The sequence below is a fragment of the Mustela nigripes genome, chromosome 5 (assembly GCF_022355385.1).
Source record: "Mustela nigripes isolate SB6536 chromosome 5, MUSNIG.SB6536, whole genome shotgun sequence".
In the NCBI taxonomy this organism is placed as follows: domain Eukaryota; kingdom Metazoa; phylum Chordata; class Mammalia; order Carnivora; family Mustelidae; genus Mustela; species Mustela nigripes.
In genome coordinates this window covers 20,408,001-20,418,981 of record NC_081561.1, presented here as the reverse complement: position 1 = coordinate 20,418,981, position 10,981 = coordinate 20,408,001, and the positions used below count along the sequence as shown (strand labels likewise).

Below are 10,981 nucleotides of genomic sequence, written 5' to 3'. Positions count from 1 at the left end.
CCCTGTGTTGTTCTTTCCCCTCACTCCACACCGAAGCAGACACAAAGAACTGCCCGCCTTATCTCCTCAGTGTCCTGACGTCCTTCCCCTCCTGCCCCTGGGCTACTCCTCAATTCATGTTCTCATCATCTTTGAACAGAACAACCGTAACCATGTCTGCTATGGCCTGGATATTTGCATCTCCCCAAAACTCATACATGGAAGCCCTACCCTGCCACGTGGCTGTATTTGGAGTTGGAACCTCCAAGGAAGTAATTAAGGTTGGATGAGGTCACAAGGGTGGGGTCCTGATCCAATAGGGTTAGTGTCCTTCTAGGAGGAGACACGAGAGAGTTCTCAGACTGTCTTTCTCCACATGTGACCGTGGAAAGGTCACGGGAGGACCCAGAGGGGAGTCAGGAGGAGAACCCTCATGGGAAATGCAACTGGCCAGCACCTTGGTCTAGGGCTTGAAGTCCTCAGGACTATGAGAAGATAAATATTCTGCTGGTTTAACCCCCTAGTCTGTTATTTTGTTATATGGCAGAGGAGCTGACTAGAGGGTCTCCAAATGGTATCTGCCATTATCATCCCAGCACCATGTTCAAATGATCTGAAGCACTGTTTGCACAGTGACCTTCATAAAAATGCCATTTGGACCTCATTACTCCTTTCCTTACTAAAATAAACTTTATCAATGGCTCCCTCAATCACCAGACGTCAAACTCCATCTCTTCCATGATTTGGCCTTAACAACCTCCCTCACACCATGTCCTGCCATCTCTCCTCTCCACCCATACACATCTCCAGCCACACTATAAACCACTGTAACCCCCTGGATAGGCCTCTTCTGCGCCTTTCTCTCCCTGCATTACCCCTTCCCTCTACCCGTACCCCAGGCCCAGGACTGACAGAGATCGATTCTTGAACTTGGGTTCTCCTTCTTAGTGGAGTGTCCCTTGATCTTACAAAGAACTGAATACTTGCCATGCTTTGTGCAAACACTGAGCTTACTTTTTTTTTTTTTTTTTTTAAGAATTTTTTAACGTAAGCACTATGGAGCCCAATGAGAGGCTTGAACTCATGACCCTGAGATCAAGAGTCATATGTTCCATCAACTGTGCCAGCCAGGCACCCCACAACTCTTGTACTTAAGGTTCATCCCTATTCCAAAATGTGCACACTACCTGGCAGTCTTCATAGATATCGTCTCTACTCGGTCATGTGCCTCATTGATCACTGGGTTCCCAGCCCACTGCACAGTGCCTGGCACCTAACGGGCTCTGGGTGTTTCTGAAATCAGAAGAAAGATGCAGAAAGGTGGAGGGAAAACACCAGGACAGTATTTTCCCTCCTACCCCATCAAAAATATATGACCTCATTTCATCTGTGTTGGCTTTCATCTTGCCAGAATTATCTCACCAATCCATTAAGATTTTTTTGGCACTTACATCTAAAAGGACGGATTCATCAGTCCCAATCCCGTACTTTCAACTCAGTCATTGATTTCATAAAAGGATTAATAAGTCCTGGTGAGAGCCCAGAAGGAGGATATTAAAAATCTCCTTCTATGTAGATTATCAATTCATTATCTAATTACTTTCACATTTCACCTGCTTACTTGTCGACTGAATTCCAACCCACTGTGACTTTCTGTCTTAAACCACACATGCCCAAGGGTAAACCCAGTCCCCGGAACTTCGCACCCATTGTGGTTTGCTTTAATAGGTAAGATTTTTGCTCCTTTTCCCACCCCCTTCCTTACGGATTCTGACATACATCAGTGGTTCATCTGCATACACTTGGGATTTGGTAAGGTTTACGATAACCACTTTAAGTACTTGCGATAAACTTTGATGTTGAGTTTGAGTTCAAATTATATTAGATTTCCATTATTTTTACTACAGGTGGACTTGAGACTTCAAAACACAGAATGTCAGTGACCCTCGGTGGATCCCACTTGGTGCCAGGCTGTTGGCCTCAGCTAAAGGATATTAAAGAACCTGGGGCAAGAAAGCCAGTTTTGTGGCTGTTGTAAATATCGCCAAGGACATTTTTCACTTTATCATACCAAGTATTCTTCATGTATGCCTGCAGGAAAAGTATTTCATAGGTTTTAAGATCAGAAAGTGTGTTTCATTTATAGTTTGCCTTTAATCTTACAGGTGAACCCCGTAATTAAACAGACTCCCTCACTGCTTTTTTCCTCAGAATGTTCTTTAGAAACACTCCTCTCCTTTAGCACCTGCTCAAGGGGAAAATGTAAACGTGTTTGCGTAATCTTATCCCTTGCTTTATTAATTTAGGCTTTCTACCTGTATTTTCCACCCAACGAAGTTCTTTTTAAAAATCAGTTTTTATCTTTCTGCATTTATGTAAAATGTAGCACATGAATCAGGACATAAATAATTTTTTTAAGATTTTATTTTTCAATTAGCAATAATCACGCCTCGGATAAACCTCATTGGCTACGATTCTGCCACTGCACAAAGCTTAAGATTTATTTTTAAGTAATCTCTATACCCAGCGTGGGGCTCGAACTCACAACCCCAAGATCCAGAGTCTCACACCCCACCACGAGCCAGCCCGGCACCCCACGACATAAATAATTTTGTCTCTTCTTACAAAAATGGAATTTGAATGCCCTAATAAGGTGCCAAGATGAGGTAAAGGTGCTTTAGGAATGATTAAGCCAAGAATACCCAACATTTCAGACTTTTATTTTTTTGAGTGAGGGAGAGGGAGAGAGAGAATCTTTAGCAGGCTCCAAACTCAGTGCAGTGCCCAGTGAGAGAGGGGCTTGATCTCACAACCCTGAGTTCATTACCTGAGATGAAATCAAGAGTCTGATGCTCGGGGCGCCTGGGTGGCTCAGTGGGTTGGGCCACTGCCTTCGGCTCAGGTCATGATCTCGGGGTCCTGGGATCGAGCCCCACATCGGGCTCTCTGCTCAGCAGGGAGGCTGCTTCCCTCTCTCTCTCTCTGCCTGACTCTCTGCCTACTTGTGATCTCTGTCTGTCAAATAAATAAATAAATAATCTTAAAAAAAAAAAAAAAGAGTCTGATGCTTAATGACTGAGCCACCAGGTGCCCTTTTTAAAAGATTTTTATTTATTTGTTTATTTGAGGGAGAGAGTGAGTGAGCACAAGCAAAGGGAGTGGCAGAGGCAGAGGGAGAAGCAGGTTCCCCGTTGAGCAGGGAGCACGAGGCAGGGCTGGAGCCCAGCGCAAGGCTCGATCCCAGGACCCCGGGATCATGATCTGAGCCCAAGGCAGACACTTAACAGACTGAGCCACCGAGGTGCCCCTTTAAATTATTTTGATCCAACATTTGTATTGAATTCTTTTTATATTTAGGGTATGACTATATAATGCCAAAACATTTCAACTATCTTGGTGTTGGTCCTACTCACCCCCGCTTTCTTCCAGAGAAGTCAAACATTCATGTGGTTGGTGACTCTTCTCACTCACCACACCCAAGTTCCAGCGCTGCGTCTGCAGAAGGGACACCTGAACCCTGCGAATCCACAGAACGTTTACTCTGTCCCCAGGAGGCCCAGGTTCCAGGCTCGCTCACACGGAGCCCCTCGTGAGCCAAGCCTCAGCGTCTCTGCCTTCCATTTCCTCAAATCCCTGAAACAAAGCTCGGGCCTCCGGGGTTCTGCAGCTCCACTGGGGTAACGCATGTCCCAGCCCGGGAGGAACACCAAGCCCGGGGTTATCAGGGAATGATTTGGAGTCTGAAAGTTCATCGTCACCATCCACACAGGACAACACTTCACGTACAAAGCTTTGGACTTCTCTGGAGGGGAGCAGCTCAGAGAAACATCAACATCCACATGAGGGTTCACAAGTGCAAAAAAAGAAGTGCAAGGCCTTAGCATTTTAGCCATAGAAATTAGGAAGTGAGATGGCCTCCCAGAGGAGCCCCAGATTCAACCAGCCAACTTCTACTTTCTTGGGGGGGGGTGTGTGTGTGTAATATCTGCATTGCGCTTGTTAATCAGTTTACTTTTATTGTGATGCAATAGAGATAAAATATGTCATTTTAGCCATTTTTAAGTGTACAGTCAGTGGCATGAAATACAGTCACGATGTGAGGCGTCTGGATGGCACAGTGGGTTAAGCGTGGGACTCGTGATTTCTGCTCAGGGCACGATTTCAGGGTCATGAGATGGAGCCCGGTGCGTGCTCTGCGCTCAGCGTGGGGTCCTCTGGAGAGTCTCTCCCTCTATCCCCATGCCCACTCGCATGCACTCTCTCTCTAAATAAATAAAAGCTTTAAGAAAAATAAATAAATACTGGGGCACCCAAGTGGCTCAGTCAGTTGGGTGTTGGCCTTCAGCTCAGGTCATGATCTCAGGATCCTGGGATTGAGCCCTGGATTGGGCTCTCTGCTCAGCAGGGAGTCTGCTTCTCCCTCTCTCTCATATGAATAAATGAAATATTAAAATAAAATAACAAATACAGTCACGTTAAGGTACAACCATCCCTACGATCTCTTTCTACAATGTTTTCATCATCCCAGGCAGAAACTCTAATTCCCCATTCAACTCCCACTTTTGAAAGTTCCACCTACGGGTCTTTGGCCACAGGGATGGCATTTCTAGCTACCGTGCACAGGGTTAAATTTCCTCCTGGACTGGCCTCTCATTTTCCCTTCCTAGAAATGTTACTCTCCACCCAGGTAATGGGTTATTTTTAGCCTCTGCTAATTGTCTGTCATGTCTCGATTATTTTTTTTTAATTTTTTAAAGATTTTATTTGTTTATTTAAGAGAGAAACCATGAGCAAGAGAGAGAAGCAGACTCCCCACTGAGTAGGGAGCCTGATGCGGGGCTTGATCGCAGGACCCAGAGATCATGACGCTTCACCAACTGAGCCCCCCAGGTGCCCCTAAAAATGGTTTTTTGCTTGATTTGATGTTTGGGCAGAAGTGAGAAGGCAGGGTCAGACTTCAGTCCCCAGGTCTGCCTGCTGGTAAGCTCCTCTCATGGTCTTGAGTACCAGCACCCCAGGTGGGCACTGGCCTTTCTCCCTCCATACTGAGACTCTTTGTGCCTGGGTCCCATCCACTCAGACGTATATGTGACCTGGCTCACCCAGGGGACAGTGTGAAACACAAAGTGGGTAAATCAATACAAACCCACTTGAAGCCCAAGTTCATTTATGAAGGCTAATACACTAAAGAGAGATGAATCAATTTCAGGCACAGTCCATTCCTTTACTCTGGTGGAGCGTTGTACAGACACATCGTAGGTACCTATTAATGTCTGTTGAAAGACATTCAGAATAAAATTCTTTTCCTGGACAGATTTTACAGTAATATCTAAATATATAAGAAAGCTAGGAACTATGTTGGAATAATGAGGAATGTGTCAGATGATTGTACTGTCTTAATGGTCATTTCATTTCATCCTCACATTAACCCAGAAAGGTAGGCCTTACCCATCATGCCCACTTCTTGGACAGGCAAAATGATTCGTTCGAGCTCACTGGGTAGTAAACGGACAAAACTAGAATTCAAACCCACACATAGCTCACTTGAATGTCCATTTCTATACTGAGACACTAAAATCACTCTCACCTATGAGACAACAGTCTGCTATTCAATTGCTTTCTTTTCTGGAAAATGGCTAGTTGAACTTGGAGCTCTAGACTATAACCTGTGAAATAAAAGGTGTAGGAAAGTGAGGAGTGCCTGGCTGGCTCTGTCGGTAGAGCACAAAACTCTTGATCTTAGGGTCCTGGGTTCAAGCCCCATGCTGGGCATAAAGCGTACTTACAAAAAAAAAAAAAAAAAAAAAAAGATGTAGGAAAGTGAGAGGTATGGATGGTGGATTTGAAGCCGGGAAGTGATTCGAGATGCTCTAATCAGGTGCCACTCCTGCTGAACCGCCGTAGCTCATGCTTGACATACTTCAATTCCCCCATTCTAAGAAATGATTTATGAACCCTTAACATCATTAGTCAGCATTTATTCACATTTAATATTGATGCTAGACCCTGTGTTGGTGTCTTCCACAATTTCCTTCAACATGGCCAATAAACAACTCATAGATTCTAGGGCAAAATAATCCTTCAGTCACTGGCATTTATAATGGAAGATTATTAACAGGACTTCCTAAGACCTAGAAGTTATAATACTGTCCTAATTTATACATACCAACTTCTAAAAGATGCTGGTGATAAAATAAATAGCATAAAAAGTAGAGTATGGGGCATACTCTACTGGGGCATTAAGTATGTTAAGAAACAAATGAGTGTCGAGTTTTTAAAACATGTATGTTTTCGAAAGCCATTATTTGAGATATACGTTATTGAAAAAAATAGACTGAATTAAGTATCCGTTGTCATTATTACATCAATTGAAAACATCCGGACTTACCAGAAAATTTAAGAAAAGAGAACACTAACATATAACCATAGAAATCTATGAGCTTAAGGACAGCGAGTATATATATTTTTAAATATTGTATTTATTTACTTGAAAGAGAGAGAGAAGGAGCCAGAGCAAGCAGGGGAGAGGAGCACAGGGAGAGAGAGAACAGGCTCCACAGTGAGCAGGGAGTCCGAGGTGAGACTCATCCCAGGACCATGGGATCATGACCTGAACCAAAGGCAGATGCTTAACTGACTGAGCCACCCAGGCGCCCCAAGAACAGTGAATACATTTTGCTCAGAAAGTCTTAGCCCAGGACATCTGGCTGGCTCTATCAGTAGAGCACGTGACTCTTGATCTCAGGGTTGGGTGTAGAGATTCCTTAAGAAAAATAAAATCTTGGGGTGCCTGGGTGGCTCAGTGGGTTAAAGCCTCTGCCTTTGGCTCAGGTCATGATCCCAGGGTTCTGGGATCGAGCCCCGCATCAGGCTCTCTGCTCAGCAGGGAGCCTGCTTCCTCCTCTCTCTCTCTGCCTGCCTCTCTGCCTGCTTGTGATCTCTGTCTGTCAAATAAATAAATAAAGTCTTTAAAAAATAAATAAAATGAAATAAAATCTTAAAAAAGTCTTACACCAAAAATCAGAATTAATCGGTATCCCTGTGGTTTTGTACAACACAAAAAAACCTTCATGTACGTTTTATAAAATGATATTTGTATTTACAAGAGACTCCTGTGGCTATGCGGTTAGTGGTGTGTCATATATAACCTATCTTTCGTTGTATTTGCAGAAACCAAAAAGAAAGACCAATCAGCTCCAGCCCTTTTAGGAAAGACCTATTGTTGTGCCTTGCTTGCTTTGCTGAATCTTTTTCTAAATTTTTCTTTGTTTCTTTCTTTCTTTTGAAAGAGAGAGAGAATGAGAGCGTGGGTGGGGCAGGGGGAGGAGCAGAGGGAGAGAGAATCTTAAGCTGGCTCTCTGCTGAGCATATAGACCAATGGGGGTTAGGGGGGTGGGGCTCACTCTCACATCCCTGAGATCATAACCTGTGTTCAAATCAGGAGTTGGATGCCTAACCAACTGAGCCACCCAGGTGCCCCATTTTTCTTTTCTTATTTATTTATTTATTTATTTATAATTGGCTCCATGAGCAGCATGGAGCCCAGTGCAGGGCTTGACCTCCTGACCCTGAGATCAAGACCTGAGCTGAGATCCTGAGTCAGCACCCAACCAAGGAAGTCACCCAGGCTCCCCGAATTGTTTCTTTCAAATTGTAAATCTGAAATGCCTCCTATTCAGAGATGAAATACCTTTGTCCTATTAAAATTCTCAGATTCTGGGGCACTAAATGGCTTCTAGGTTAAGCATCTGCCTTCAGCTCAGGTCACGATCCCATGGTCCTGGAGATGGAGTCCCGAATTGGGCTCCCTGCTCAGAGAGGACTCTGCTTCTCCCTCCACCCGCCACTCCCTGTCACGCCCCCTGCTTCTGCTCTCTCTTTCTCTCTCTCTCTGTCAAGTAAATAAATAAATAAATAAGATCTTAAACGATAAAATTAAATAAATAAATAAGTAATAAAATAAAATTATCAGATTTTAAACACATTCCTGGGCACCTGGGTGGCTCCATGGATTAAGCATCAATGGATTGATCCTTACCAGGATCAAGTCCCTGAGCAAAGAGTCTACTTCCCCTTTGACTCTCCTCCATCTCACTCTCCCAATCTCTCTCTCTCTCTCCAATAAATAAATGAAATCTTTAAAAATAAATAAAGATACACATTCCTTTTTTCCATTCATTGTAGTCCACACTTCCATGTCAGCATGGGGTGCACTGGGTCACTTAGGACAGTGCCGTGACTTCAGCCTTCCAGAGCTCAGCAGATTACACAGTCACCGTGCTCAGGGCAGCATGGAACACCAGCCCGACGTGGCTGCCGTGGCCATCTGTTTGTCAAAGAGACGATCTCAACATTCCAACAATATGGCGGTGTGGGTGCCCCCCCATCACCGTTTTGACAAAAAAAGGAAAAAAAAAAAAAAAGAAGAAAAGAAAAGAAGTATCTCTCTCTCTCTCTCACACACACACACACACCTGAAAGAATAAAATGGGAGCTCAGAAGTGCCAGAGAGAAGAGAGAACTTCAAACAGAGCAGTGAAAACAACTCAAGGACTCAGAGACTCAGAGGGGCACCAGCCACCGCCTGTGGGCCTTTCTGTGCTTTGACAAGAGATGTGATCTCTAGCGTGCGTTATTGTAACTACAGCCCCGATCTCTGCGTTCAGCCGCCCGACTCTGAAACAGGAGCCAGAAGGTCTCTACCCTCCCCCCACCCACCGAGGGACACACCAGAGAGGCTCTTCACCCGTCTACAGATCCAATGTGTAAAAAATCTTACGAACAACCAAAATGCCAAGACTACATGTAAGGAGATAAAGAGTCCACGTTTTTTTTTTTTCTTTTTTCTTTTTAAGATTTTATTTTTTATTTATTTGAGAGAAAGGGAGAGCATGAGCAGGCAGAGAGAGAGGAGAAGCACACTCCCCACTGAATGGGAGCCGAATGCAGGACTCGATCTCATGATCCTGGGATCACCACACGAACCAAAGGCAGACCCTTCACCGGCTGAACCCCCAGGCATTCAAGAGTCCACATTTCTATTACCCATTATCTAGTCATTTGGGGGCTGCTATAATGAGATTACCATAGACTGATTAAATTTGTCTGCTTGATCACAAAAAATTCAGTTAAGACTTGTACACATGGTAGTGACTTCGGGAAGTTTTTTTAATGGAACTTAAAAAAAAAAACCAATTTCTATCTGGCTCAAGTTGATGCAGAAGAGGGAAAACGTAAGAATGGACCATCTCAGGGAGCCTGGGTGGCTCAGTGGGTTAAGCTGCTGCCTTCAGCTCAGGTCATGATCTCAGGGTCCTGGGATCGAGTCCTGCATCAGGCTCTCTGCTCAGCAGGGAGCCTGCTTCCTCCTCTCTCTCTCTCTGCCTGCCTCTCTGCCTACTTGTGATCTCTGTCAGATAAATAAATAAAATCTTTAAAAAAAAAAAAAGGTACTGTTTAAGAATGGATCATCTCAGATCTAAAATAACTCCACAGAGAAAGGAGCCCAGAACCACAGAATACCAGGACAGCCTAAGTCCTTCATGAAATCATGAAAATGTGGTGCATTACGTGGCTAGGAATAGGGGTTTTAGCAATTTTGTGCAACTATTAGAAAACCATGGTGCTATAGCATTAAAAGAGCTTAGAAAAAGAATTGCAAAGAATTGCCCGTTGCGAGGTTGATAGATACTCTGTTGCTGGGCTACACAGACACCACAAGAAAGAAAAGTTTTGAAATGTGTTTAGGAGATTTCACTAGAAATTCGTATATAGAGAAAGTTGTTATTTTCCCTTATGCTTTTGAAATAGTTCCTCTGAGTGGAAAACTGTCTAGAGGATATGAGATATAAAAAAAAGAAAACAATTTCTTTGGGGACTTCTTGTTTCTCAGTGACTAAATATTTGAGATGAGAAAACCTGCACAGTCAAACTAATGTCAAGATATAAATTAGTTATCTTTAAAAGTAGTATCCCACAGGAGTCATTTAGAATGAAGAGAGAATAACTTAGGGACACTAATATGAATTAGAAACCATTCTCATTATGGTCAGAAGGGACTATTACTATTTTGTTTCTATTTTTAGCATTCAAATCCCATAATTCTATAAAATTAGATTATAATGGTAGAAACATCATCTCGAGGCCAATTACCTTTACCAATATAAAAGTTCTGGGGCTCCAGCAAATGCTTAAGTAAATTTCTTGTCAAATTATTGCCAAAATACGGGGGATATCCTAGCTCCCTAAGATGTGTTCCCATTATTTATGAACTCTGGTCACTCACTAATATAACTAGTATGCACTTTTCCTGTTTATACTCTAATTTCTCTGTCAAGGTTGTACTGGGTTCTGTTTGGTGATTGCTGTTGATTTGCAACAAATGGCATCACTACATCAAAAATTCATTGCTTTTTTCTTTTTTAAGACTTTATTTTTTAGTAACCCAATGTGGGGACTCAAACCTATAGCCCTGAGATCAAGAGTCACATGCTCTACTGACTAAGCCAGTCAGGTGTCCCAATAATACATTGCTTTTTATCATATTTTTTACAATATAAAACAAAATGTTTAGTCAAGGAGGCAAGGCTTCTGGGTTTGTCATTGCAGCTGTATTCCAGAACATTCCTGATACAGCTGGAGAAGAATTCCTTCCATGAAAGGCAAATAATAGAAGTTCTCTCATTCTTCCCTTCACAGGTAAACCACTAATTTAGTTATAATTTCTGTACTAACCCTCTTTTCTTTTCTTTTCTTTAAAGATTTTATTTATTTATCTGAGAGAGAGAATGAGAAGGGGGAGGGTCAAAGGGAGAAGCAGACTCCCCGTGGAGCTGGGAGCCTGATGTGGGACTCAATCCCAGGACTCTGGGAACGTGACCAGAGCTGAAGGCGGTTGCTTAACCAACTGAGTGACCCAGGCACCCCCTAACCCTCTTTTCAATAAAAGTTGATATGCCATGAAGCAGGAACTCACATATAATAAACACTTTATCATGATCAG

General features: G+C 43.2%; 1 pseudogene; it reads right to left on the bottom strand.

Annotated features, from left to right (window-relative positions):
* Nucleotides 1-2,308: 2,308 nt before the first annotated feature.
* LOC132018922 (U4 spliceosomal RNA) lies at nt 2,309-2,473 on the bottom strand (annotated as a pseudogene).
* Nucleotides 2,474-10,981: the final 8,508 nt, after the last annotated feature.